Genomic DNA, 10,303 nt, shown 5'->3' with positions numbered 1-10,303 from the left:
TCGTGAATTTACATTGACGATTCATTTAAATTTAACTGAGATTAATCAGAGCTAATGCTGCTGCATGCTGTAGAAAGGAGCTTTTAGCATGGCATCCAAGCACCCTGACATGTATTTACATTATTCATGAGGGTGATTTGGATAATGCTGCCTCCGACTATTACTCCCTCTATGGTGTGTTAACATGTATTAAGAGTGATTTGATGAGATGTGGATTCATGGAAAATGGGGGTGTCGATTACCACTGGAGTTAATAAGGTTGAGTGAGCAAATGGTGCGAACAAATTTCATTCAGTTCACACTCATGTAATTCTTCAGGAACAGCACTTTTAAATCTTTGTATATTAGCACCATGCACATTTGATCTATAGCTACTACTCAATTTAAAGAGCCAGGTCTGCTAGCATGCTAACCTGTGTGAGGGTTTGAAAAGATATAGCCTTGGAGACACTAATTGCACCACACCACAAAGCACACCAAGAGAATACAACACATGCTATATGCCACTTCCTGCTGCATTCACGCACTTGGAGAGTCCTATTGTTTAGTGTCAGGCTGTGTGAATATATGCTGTTTTGTTACCTATTTCTGTGTCGTCATTTCCACCAGAATCAATCAATACCTCACCTCAACTATGTAGTAGAGAGCCAGAAAATAATCTCTCATGAGTATGACTCTCACAAGTGAAATACAACAAACGAGTAGGTTTCAGCAAGTTAGGTTCCAGGTATTGCAGAATAAATGAAATCATAGTAATTTGTCTTCCACAGAAAGGTCAGCTCTAACACCTCTGGAGCTTGGGTGTTCCTCTCTGTGTCACATTTCAATGAGCATAAAGAGGTTTGAGAGGTCCATGTTCATATGAATAAATCTAAACTTAAATGTAAAGTGTAGTGCTACCGGTGTTACACAGTGTTCAGGCACATACCGATTATACAACCACCACCAGCCACACCATCTGTTTAATTTTTCAGAGACATAACACGCTTGTTTGGTTTATTATTGTGTATCGGGTAGTGCTCATGTCACCAATCCTCAATACTTTGTCTAATGTTCTGACAATACAGCAAAAGTGCCTGCTCAGCACAGCAGCAGAGTCACGCCTGACTCAGGCTCTGACCCGACCCCAACTGAGCAGTTCCCGATCTCTACCCGAGCATGACAGAGGTTTGGATTTTTCTTTCCAAATCCAGACGCTCACGCTTTACAGCAAAGTCTAATAGATAGATAGATAGATAGATACTTTATTGATCCTGAGGGACCTTTAATACATGACGAGATGAGACAGATGAACAGGATGATCATTGGATGTTTGTTGAAAGAGAGAGAGAGAGAGAGATGTACACTTTACAATGAAGTAAGAGCACAAGTCTTTAAATATGTTATTATGAGAAGTGGACCAGAACAGTCTGGGTAATTAAACAGTGCAGGCAATTTCAATTGCAGCAGTAGAGAAAAGCTGTTCATGGTGAAATCTTGTCTGGATAAGTTTATTACCTGGTGAGAAAATGTCCACACCGTGGCAGCTTTAGTGACAGAAAATGTAAAATTGGATCTCAAGATGCAATGGGAAAATATTTTGGTGCACTCACACATGTACTTAGCATTGTCCCCTTATCGGATCACTCAGGAGGTGTTCTAAACCCAGGCCTCAGTGTGAAAAGTGTCCATTTACATGTCAATCACTAACACTAATACTGATTACCTGGAAAGAGCACAAAATATGATGGTTGGCAGAATTTATTGATTTCTGGTGAACACTGAAGACATGACCTCTGAACGTTGACTGTAGCTTTGGGTCCAGGCTTTCTGTGGAGGTCGATTTTCACACATAACAACAGGCAAAATTATATTTCAGTACAGGTTTAAAGAAAATTTGTTTCTAATGTGCAGCGAATTAATGTATGTGTATAGTTTCTTTTGACTTAAATTTAAAGGAAACAGGGGAAGATGTCACCCCTCCATGCATGCTGTGTGCATCTCACACATGTTTTCTAGCAAGTGCATGTTTAAACAAAACAGCAATGAGAGAGATTACAGTAGTATCAATTAATCAATCAATCAAATTTTATTTGTATAGCCCATATTCACAAATCACAATTTGTCTCATAGGGCTTTAACAAGCTGTGGCATCCTCTGCCCTTAACCCTCAACAAGAGTAAGGAAAAACGACCAAAAACCCCTTTTAATAGGGGAAAAAGAACGTAGAAACCTCAGAGAGAGCCACATGTGAGGGATCCCTCTCCTAAGACGAACAGAAGTGCAATAGAGGCCACATGTAATGGAGAACATCAGAGAAATAGTTGAGCAATTACAGCATTGGTTAGAATAAATAGTTTGTAGCATAAAGGAAGGTAAATGAATTGAGGAATTATTGTCAGTAATGGTAGAATATCTGAGGTGACATATTGTATGTAAAGCAGTCTTGTTGTAATCATAGTCCACGATCAGCTGCCAGGATACACACAGTATGGCCATACTTGGTCCACGATGGGCCAAAATAAGCTCTTTTCATCTAATACTGTAACTCCGAATAACTGCAAGTCCCTCGAAAGGACAGCTGTTCTACGCTCTTACACTATCAGTTAAATCTTTGGTAGACAAACACGATGCTTATCTCAATAATGACCATCAAAATTATATTTTAATGCTGAGATCGGCACTGGCAGTTGTACCCTAGGGAAGGACTTCTTAGAGACGGGTGCAGCTAGATGTTATCCTTGGTGGTTATCAGATCTGTTGTAGAGAATGTGAAGCTTCCCGAATTGGGTTTAGGGAGGGGAGGGAGAAGGAAAACCATCCGGCTGCCCAGGACAGCGTGGATGAGCACGATGTAGCATGCATACACACACACACACACACACACTGAGCGCTCTCACTGTAACACACTCTGTCTGAGGACATGCATCAATATTACAGCTCCTCTCTCTCTGTCAGTCCAGATCTCTGGCATGCGGCGCACCCCTGGGACATGCAGAGATTTTACTATGAAGAATGCAAATGAAACCTCTTCTTCCGCATGTCTAACACAGTAGCTTGAACCCTCTGGGGTAATGATACTCCTCAACTACCCCTTACTCCCCACCCCTTCGCTACACACATTTTCCAACAACAACACTGCATCAGAGATTTGGAGACCTGATCAAACCAGTTTGCACTGGATGAAAAACGGATTCCATCAAACTGTAACAGCATCAGATAATCTCATAACAACAGTGGAAGAGCCCAAGTGCCCAAGGCAAAAGCGATTTAAACAGCTGCGGCTAAGGGCCCCTCACCAACAATAGGGCCCTATAGGAAATTACAAGAGTCATCTGCTACAATTGTAGCAGGGACACTTGGACATCTTGCATTTCTTCTTGGACTGTCAACGTTTCTGTTGAATCATTTACAGTGTTGTCGATACTGACATTGATGATTGCGATCCTGCTGGTTTAGATTTTTCAAACAACCAAATACATTAACTGAAAGCAGCTGTAGCCTTAAAACACACATACTTGGCGTGCAGGGACTGAAGATGGGCTTGCAAGGGTTATTAGCCGAGCTCACTAGTAGTATAGTGATGCTACTGAACAGCAATGTGCCAACAATGCTGCACATTTGACTTTTTTGTATATGCTTGCCTCCCTCTTCCCTTATTATTTTCTCGTCTCTGTTGGAGTTGTAATTGTACAAACGCTGAATTCAATTCAGAAGAAGCCACTATAACGTATTGATGGATTCACAGAATGATTGAAAGATCCATCACAAAACTAAATTCGATATTGGACTTTCCCAATGACCAGCCGGTGGGATCGTCTGAAAGAGAGAGAGAGAGAGAGAGAGAGAGAGAGAGAGAGAGAGAGAGAGAGAGAGAGAGAGAGAGACCTGGAACTACGCCTTTGACATTGATGTGTGCGACTCTGAAATAGTTCAAGGGATGATGAGTATGTGTTTTAGAATAAAGCAGATCATAGCCAAATAGCTCACCTCTTTAAGACAAACAAAACACTTGTCAGTTGAGACCAGGAAGCAGAGCTGCAGTCTTACACGCTCCTCTGCGCCTCCATTAGAGCAGCTGCCCACCCAATCCTTTAGTATAGAGACGGTGTCTGTCCCCCGTCCACCTACATTATTTAAAGATAAAATAAACAGAAGAGGAGTTCATCATAACTTAATAAAAATTAAATCAACATCTCCAGCAGTCCAAAATAAGAGAATTAAATGTGGACTCTTGAATATCAGGTCCTTATCCTCCAAAGCTGTTTTAGTCAATGAATTAATATCTGATTATGATATTGATTTATTTTGTCTTAATGAAACCTGGCTGCAGGAGGATGACTATGTTAGCTTAAATGAATCCACTCCTCCCAGTCACTGTAATACTCATATTCCTCGAAGCACTGGTCGAGGTGGTGGAGCCATATTTGACTCAAGTCTATTAATAAATCCTAAGCCTAAACTAAATTATAATTCATTAAAAAGTCTTGTTCTTAGCCTTACTCATCCAACCTGGAAAACATTACAGCCAATTCTATTTGTTACAGTATATCGAGCTCCCGGTCCTTACTCACAATTTTTATCTGAATTTGCAGAGTTTGCATCAGGCTTGATCCTTAAAACAGATAAAGTCATTATTGTAGGTGATTTTATTATTCATGTGGACAACCACAATGATAGTCTTAGTGCTGCGTTTATCTCTCTATTAGATTCAATTGGCTTCTGTCACTGTGTAAATAAACCGACTCATTGTCTGAACCACACTCTTGATCTTGTTATCTCATATGGCATTGAAATCGATCACCTAACAGTCTTTCCAAAGAATCCTCTTCTGTCTGACCATTTTTGGTCTCTCGTTTAGTCTGGCTAGATAATCTTAAAACATACAGGAAGGCTCTCCGTAATGCCAGAGCAGCCTATTACTCATCATTAATAGAGGAAAATAAGAACAACCCCAGGTTTCTCTTCAGCACTGTAGCCAGGCTAACAGAGAGCCTCAGCTCTATTGAGCCATCTATTCCGTTAGGTCTAAGTAGTAATGACTTCATGAGCTTCTTTAATGATAAAATTATAACTATTCGAGACAAAATTCAGCACCTCTTACCCTCAACAGGCACTGATCTGCACTCGTACACAGCAAGTTTGAAAACAGCTGTAAAATCCAACTGTTTTTCCCCCATCGACCTTCATCTAATAACTTCATTCATTTCTTCATCAAAGCCGTCCACATGTCTCTTAGACTCCATCCCAACCAGGCTGCTCAAGGATGTTCTACCTCTAGTTAGCCCTTCTTCTTTGACTATGATTAATCTGTCTTTATTATCAGGATTTGTACCACAGTCCTTTAAAGTAGTTGTAATTCAACCTCTACTTAAAAAGCCCACTCTAGATCCAGAGGTTTTAGCCAATTACAGACCAATATCAAATCTTCCCTTTCTCTCGAAGATCCTTGACAAAAGAACAGTTTATTTGAGGATTTTCAGTCAGGATTTAGAGTGCATCATAGCAAAGAGACTGCACTAGTCAAAGTTACAAATGACCTCCTAATGGCTTCAGACAAAGGACTCATCTCCGTACTTGTCTTGTTAGATCTCAGTGCTGCATTCGACACCATTGACCACCAAATTCTTTTACAGAGACTGGAACATCATATTGGCATCAAAGGAACCGCCTTAAGCTGGTTTAAGTCCTATTTTTTAGATCAATCTCAGTTTGTTCATATCAATGATGAATCCTCCGTACATACCAAAGTTTGTCACAGAGTCCCACAAGGTTCTGTGTTAGGACCACTTCTATTTAGTTTATATATGATTCCTTTAGGGAACATATATTATTATATTTTAGGAATCACTCCATTAATTTTCATTTTTATGCCGATGACACCCAATTATACTTATCGATCAAGCCAAATGAAACCAATCAGTTAACTAAACTTCAAGAATGTCTTAAGGATATAAAAAGTTGGATGACCTACAATTTTCTGATGCTAAATTCAGACAAGACTGAAGTTCTTGTAATTGGACCCAAAAACTTTAGAAACTCTCTTTCTAGAGACTTAGTTACTTAGACGGGATCACCCTGGCCTCCAGCTCCACCGTTAAGAATCTCGGAGTTGTTTTTGATCAGGATCTGTCCTTTAATGTCCGTATAAAACAAATTTCAAAGACTGCTTTCTTCGTAACATCGCCAAAATTAGACGCATTCTTTCTCAAGCAGATGCAGAAAAACTAGTCCACGCATTTGTTACTTCTAGGCTGGACTATTGCAACTCTTTGTTATCAGGTTGCTCCAATAAGTCTCTTAGGACTTTGCAGCTAATTCAGAATGCTGCTGCACGTGTTCTAACAGGAACCAAGATCAGAGATCACATCTCTCCCATTTGGGCTTCTTTACGGCTTCTTTACATTGGCTACCGGTTAAATCCAGAATAGAATTTAAAATTATCCTCCTCACATACAAAGCTCTTCATGGGCAAGCACCATAACTTAAAGAGCTCATAGTACCCTACTACCCCTCCAGAACACTATGCTCTCAGAATGCTGGGTTCCTTGTGGTTCCCATAGTCTCCAAAAGTAGATTGGGAGCCAGAGCTTTCAGTTATCAAGCTCCTCTTCTGTGGAACAAACTACCATTTTGAGTTTGCGAGGCACACATGGTCAACACTTTTAAGAGTAGACTTAAGACTTTCCTCTTTGAGCTTATAGTTAGGGCTGGCTCAGGTCAGCCCTTAGTTATGCTGCTATAGGATTAGACTGCCGGAGGACACCCCCCCCTGTGGATCATAAAAAGAACATTTATAATCAAAAAAACCTTGATCTTCCTGCTGGGGCCTATATACATAAATGCTACAATCTCCTTCAACCTTCAGTCTTCTCTTGTCGTTAATTAACACATACTTTCCTAATGATAATGTGCTCGACAGATCTAAAATTCTGCCATGACCATCATCCCCGTGGGCTCTAAGCTTCCCTTCACCAATGTTTTCTCCTGTACACTGGCATGGGAGCTGAACTGATTTCCCCAAGGTCACTTCAACCCTAACTCTTGTCAAGAGATTTGTTTTGGTGTGACCCTTTTCCGAACTGGTCTTGGACTCCTTTGTCTAACTGAATGTCTTGCAGTGGAATCATAGCCCTTTGTAAGCACATACTGGCATTGGCAGCTACAAAACAGAGAGCAACAGCAGCGCAGTAGAGAACTCCTCGACCTCTCCACCTTCAACTCTCAGGCCTCTTAATGAGTCTGAAGCTAAACCTGTGCCTCCAGTTCCACAGGCTCTCAGAAAAGCAGCTTCTGATGAGGATGATGATGAAGATACAGTCAGCATTGTGGAGATTGGCTACCCCATGCTGATCGAGCAGCTGAAGGCCCACAGGTGTTTGGAGCTCTACATGGTTTACTCTGAAAAGTACTTGAAGAAAACGACAGAGGGTGGGGGTGGCAATATATATATATAGTGGTATGTGTGACCAGCACTGTACCTCACAATATAATGGCCCTAGCTTCCAGCTACAGCTATAGGGCTATCAGAACTGACATTCAGTTCCTTTTAAACCTATGACTTTGTTTCTATATAGAATTGCTAAAGCTTTCTATATTTAGCTCAACTATTTCACACACTATATAAACTATTAAATATGATATACATATATACTAAATACACTATTATTCATCAGTGGTGAGAGGAGATCACAGGCTTAAGCAGGGCAAAAACAACTGACTGTACATGAAAAGGACTTTTACAGTGGTAATATAGTCTTGTAAGGGTGTGTCTATACAGCATTTTTTTTTAGCAACGGTGTCTGTTTACGGTTGTCATAGGCCCACTTACAGAAAAGGTGCTGCACCAAGCATCTGTCAGAGCTACCTTTTGTGCTCCTATTTTAAAATCTCTTTTCAACTTTTAAGAAGGCATTGGTTTTGTCACAGAAGTTTGTTTTTCTTGTAACCCTGGGAACCAGGAAAATGGAGAATGTTGAAGTTGTAGCTGTGTCTGTCAGGGCTGAGCAGTATGATGTCAGACAGAAATAATAGAATAAATAATATTTGTAGGATCACATCGTGTTGTAAACTGTTGTTAAAACATTTGACAGATTGACATTGAAACTGTGGCAAAAGATAATTTGTAATGGTGATCCGATATCAGTGTGTCCTTAGTATGTCTTCAACCTGTACTCAGAGCCATTACTTATGATTGGATTTAATGAGTGGAGGCTCAGATTGTGCAGCTACTGTAGCATCATCCATAGAAAATATTGGCCAAACATCTTCCAGTTGGTGTTCATGGTAAAAAAAAAAGCCAGGTAAAATGAAAATGAATCAAAAACGGGATACAACTACAATATCCAAGGCACATTCAATTTGAATTTGAGTAAATCGTGGTGTTATGCTTGTCAAAATATTGTCATGGAAACAGCCTACACCATAAGATGTGGGCCTGAAGTTGAATTAACTGTTATTTTTTGGTTCATTTTGAAAACTTAAAGAAACAAAACATCCTTTACAAACAGTTCAGGACAAACACATGTACGAATTAATCCATGATCTATTGGTTGGTCCATCTCTCTATCCAACTGTCTAGACCAACCTCAGCAGCACTGCCAGATTGATATGAAATAAGCAGCGGGTGTTTGTGGTCCCCTGAGAATGATTCATAATGAGTTTGATGACATGGCAATGTGAGGCGGAAATTTGTGTTCAAACTCTTTCATACATACTTTAATCACTGCCATGCTTTCAATTTGTAGGGTAGACATTTTAGCATGGCTGTTAATTCAAACTATGAAATATTAAAAAACAAAACCTATTCTGTTAAACTTATCCATTTGTATTCGATACATGTTTTAACACCAACAACTGTCTAAACCTCATCCATGTTGACAACTTAGAGAGACGTCCCACCTTTTCAGAAACAATCCATCAAAAAGGAAATGGAAAGAAAATGGGATGAGAATAAATAAGTAGAGGAAGAGAGGAAGAGGAAGAAAAAAGATGAGAGGAGGAGGAGAAGGAGAGCTATTTATCAGTCTAATTATGAGAGACAGATCAGAGGCCCCAGTGCATAGTGGGATGGTCTGAGTCAGGGAAAAGACTCTGGTCGGTCGCACTGAATATTTATAGAAAGAACAGAGAGGGGTGGAAGCATTTTATTAGCAGACTAATGGTGGATGTGAGTAAACCTCTTTTCCAATATCTGGGTTGCTCTGACCTCTCTCATCTCCGTGGCCTCTTTTGAATAGAACAGCCCTCAGATAAGCTGGACCACTGTAGGGCGACCTTCTCAGATTTCAATATCAGACACCCAATTTTAACCCTCTGTGCACCAGGGCGCAGAGTATAGGAAGAATTGAGATCTGGATGCAATTCGAATAAAGATTAATGTGGTTCAACACTCACATTTGCAAGATCCTTTGATTTGCTGTCCAAACATGAAATAATAAAAAACACATGTAGTTTTTATTTCTTCTGTTAATCTTTATGAACTGCAAAAATTTAAATAAAATATTCAACAGAAAAATTATGAAAGGTGAGGCTTAATTTAGTGACCTAAATACAGAAAATACATGAAGTGCAGTCAATAGAAAACAATTTGTTAAGATAAAGCATTCAACAATTGCCTGCAGGCATATATAAAAGCAATATATTACTAAAAACAATAAAATAAAGCAATAAAAAAAACATGTTAAATGGTTTTTATAATATCAATTGTGAGAATTGTCCCTCCATTGACTTTATCCCATCATTGAATGAAACAGCCCAACATTTAGTAACCAAATCAGGAACAATATTTTTCATTATATTTATCAATTAGAATGATTTGCCTTATTTAACATTGGTTTTGCTGGATGTCTATATACGATTTATGAGACATGAATAAAGGAGGAGATGATTCTGGCAAAGTGGTTAAAGCAGTCATCCAAGTATTTCCCCCTCAGAAAAGAAAGCTGCCCTTAAATCAACCTGAAAACTGTCTGGTCTTGTTGGGCTGGAATGTGGCAGTTACAACCAGACCTGATGGCACGTAGCACTCAACAAAACAGAGAGAGAGGCAGACAGAGGTGAGAGAAGACACAGAGAGGGAGAGAGAGAGAGAGGCTTGTGGGAACTTTCCCTTTGATAGCATGTTCAGTATGTAAAAATACCACAGAGCATTCGCCGAACTGCCCTTTTTCTTTTAATCTCGCTACACAGGAATATTGCAGTAAGCGCTAAATCTGATCACCAGCCCAGATTTCGTAAAGGTCAACTCCTGGAGAGTGAAGGCAAAGAAAGGGAGAGAGGCAGAGAGAGTGGAAAATATGTGATCATAATTTATTGCTCAGAC

General features: G+C 39.8%; 1 long non-coding RNA gene across 1 annotated transcript; it reads right to left on the bottom strand.

Moving 5' to 3' along the window:
- Positions 1 to 2,049: 2,049 nt before the first annotated feature.
- LOC138412415 (uncharacterized) lies at positions 2,050 to 6,150 on the bottom strand. Its single transcript, XR_011244805.1, has 2 exons — positions 3,970 to 6,150; positions 2,050 to 3,798 (listed from the first exon to the last, which is right to left on the bottom strand). It is a non-coding gene; the product is annotated as an uncharacterized lncRNA (long non-coding RNA).
- Positions 6,151 to 10,303: the final 4,153 nt, after the last annotated feature.

The sequence above is a fragment of the Paralichthys olivaceus genome, chromosome 12 (genome assembly GCF_024713975.1).
Source record: "Paralichthys olivaceus isolate ysfri-2021 chromosome 12, ASM2471397v2, whole genome shotgun sequence".
In the NCBI taxonomy this organism is placed as follows: domain Eukaryota; kingdom Metazoa; phylum Chordata; class Actinopteri; order Pleuronectiformes; family Paralichthyidae; genus Paralichthys; species Paralichthys olivaceus.
Note: the sequence above shows the minus strand (reverse complement) of the source record. Positions and strands in the feature narration are given on the sequence as shown.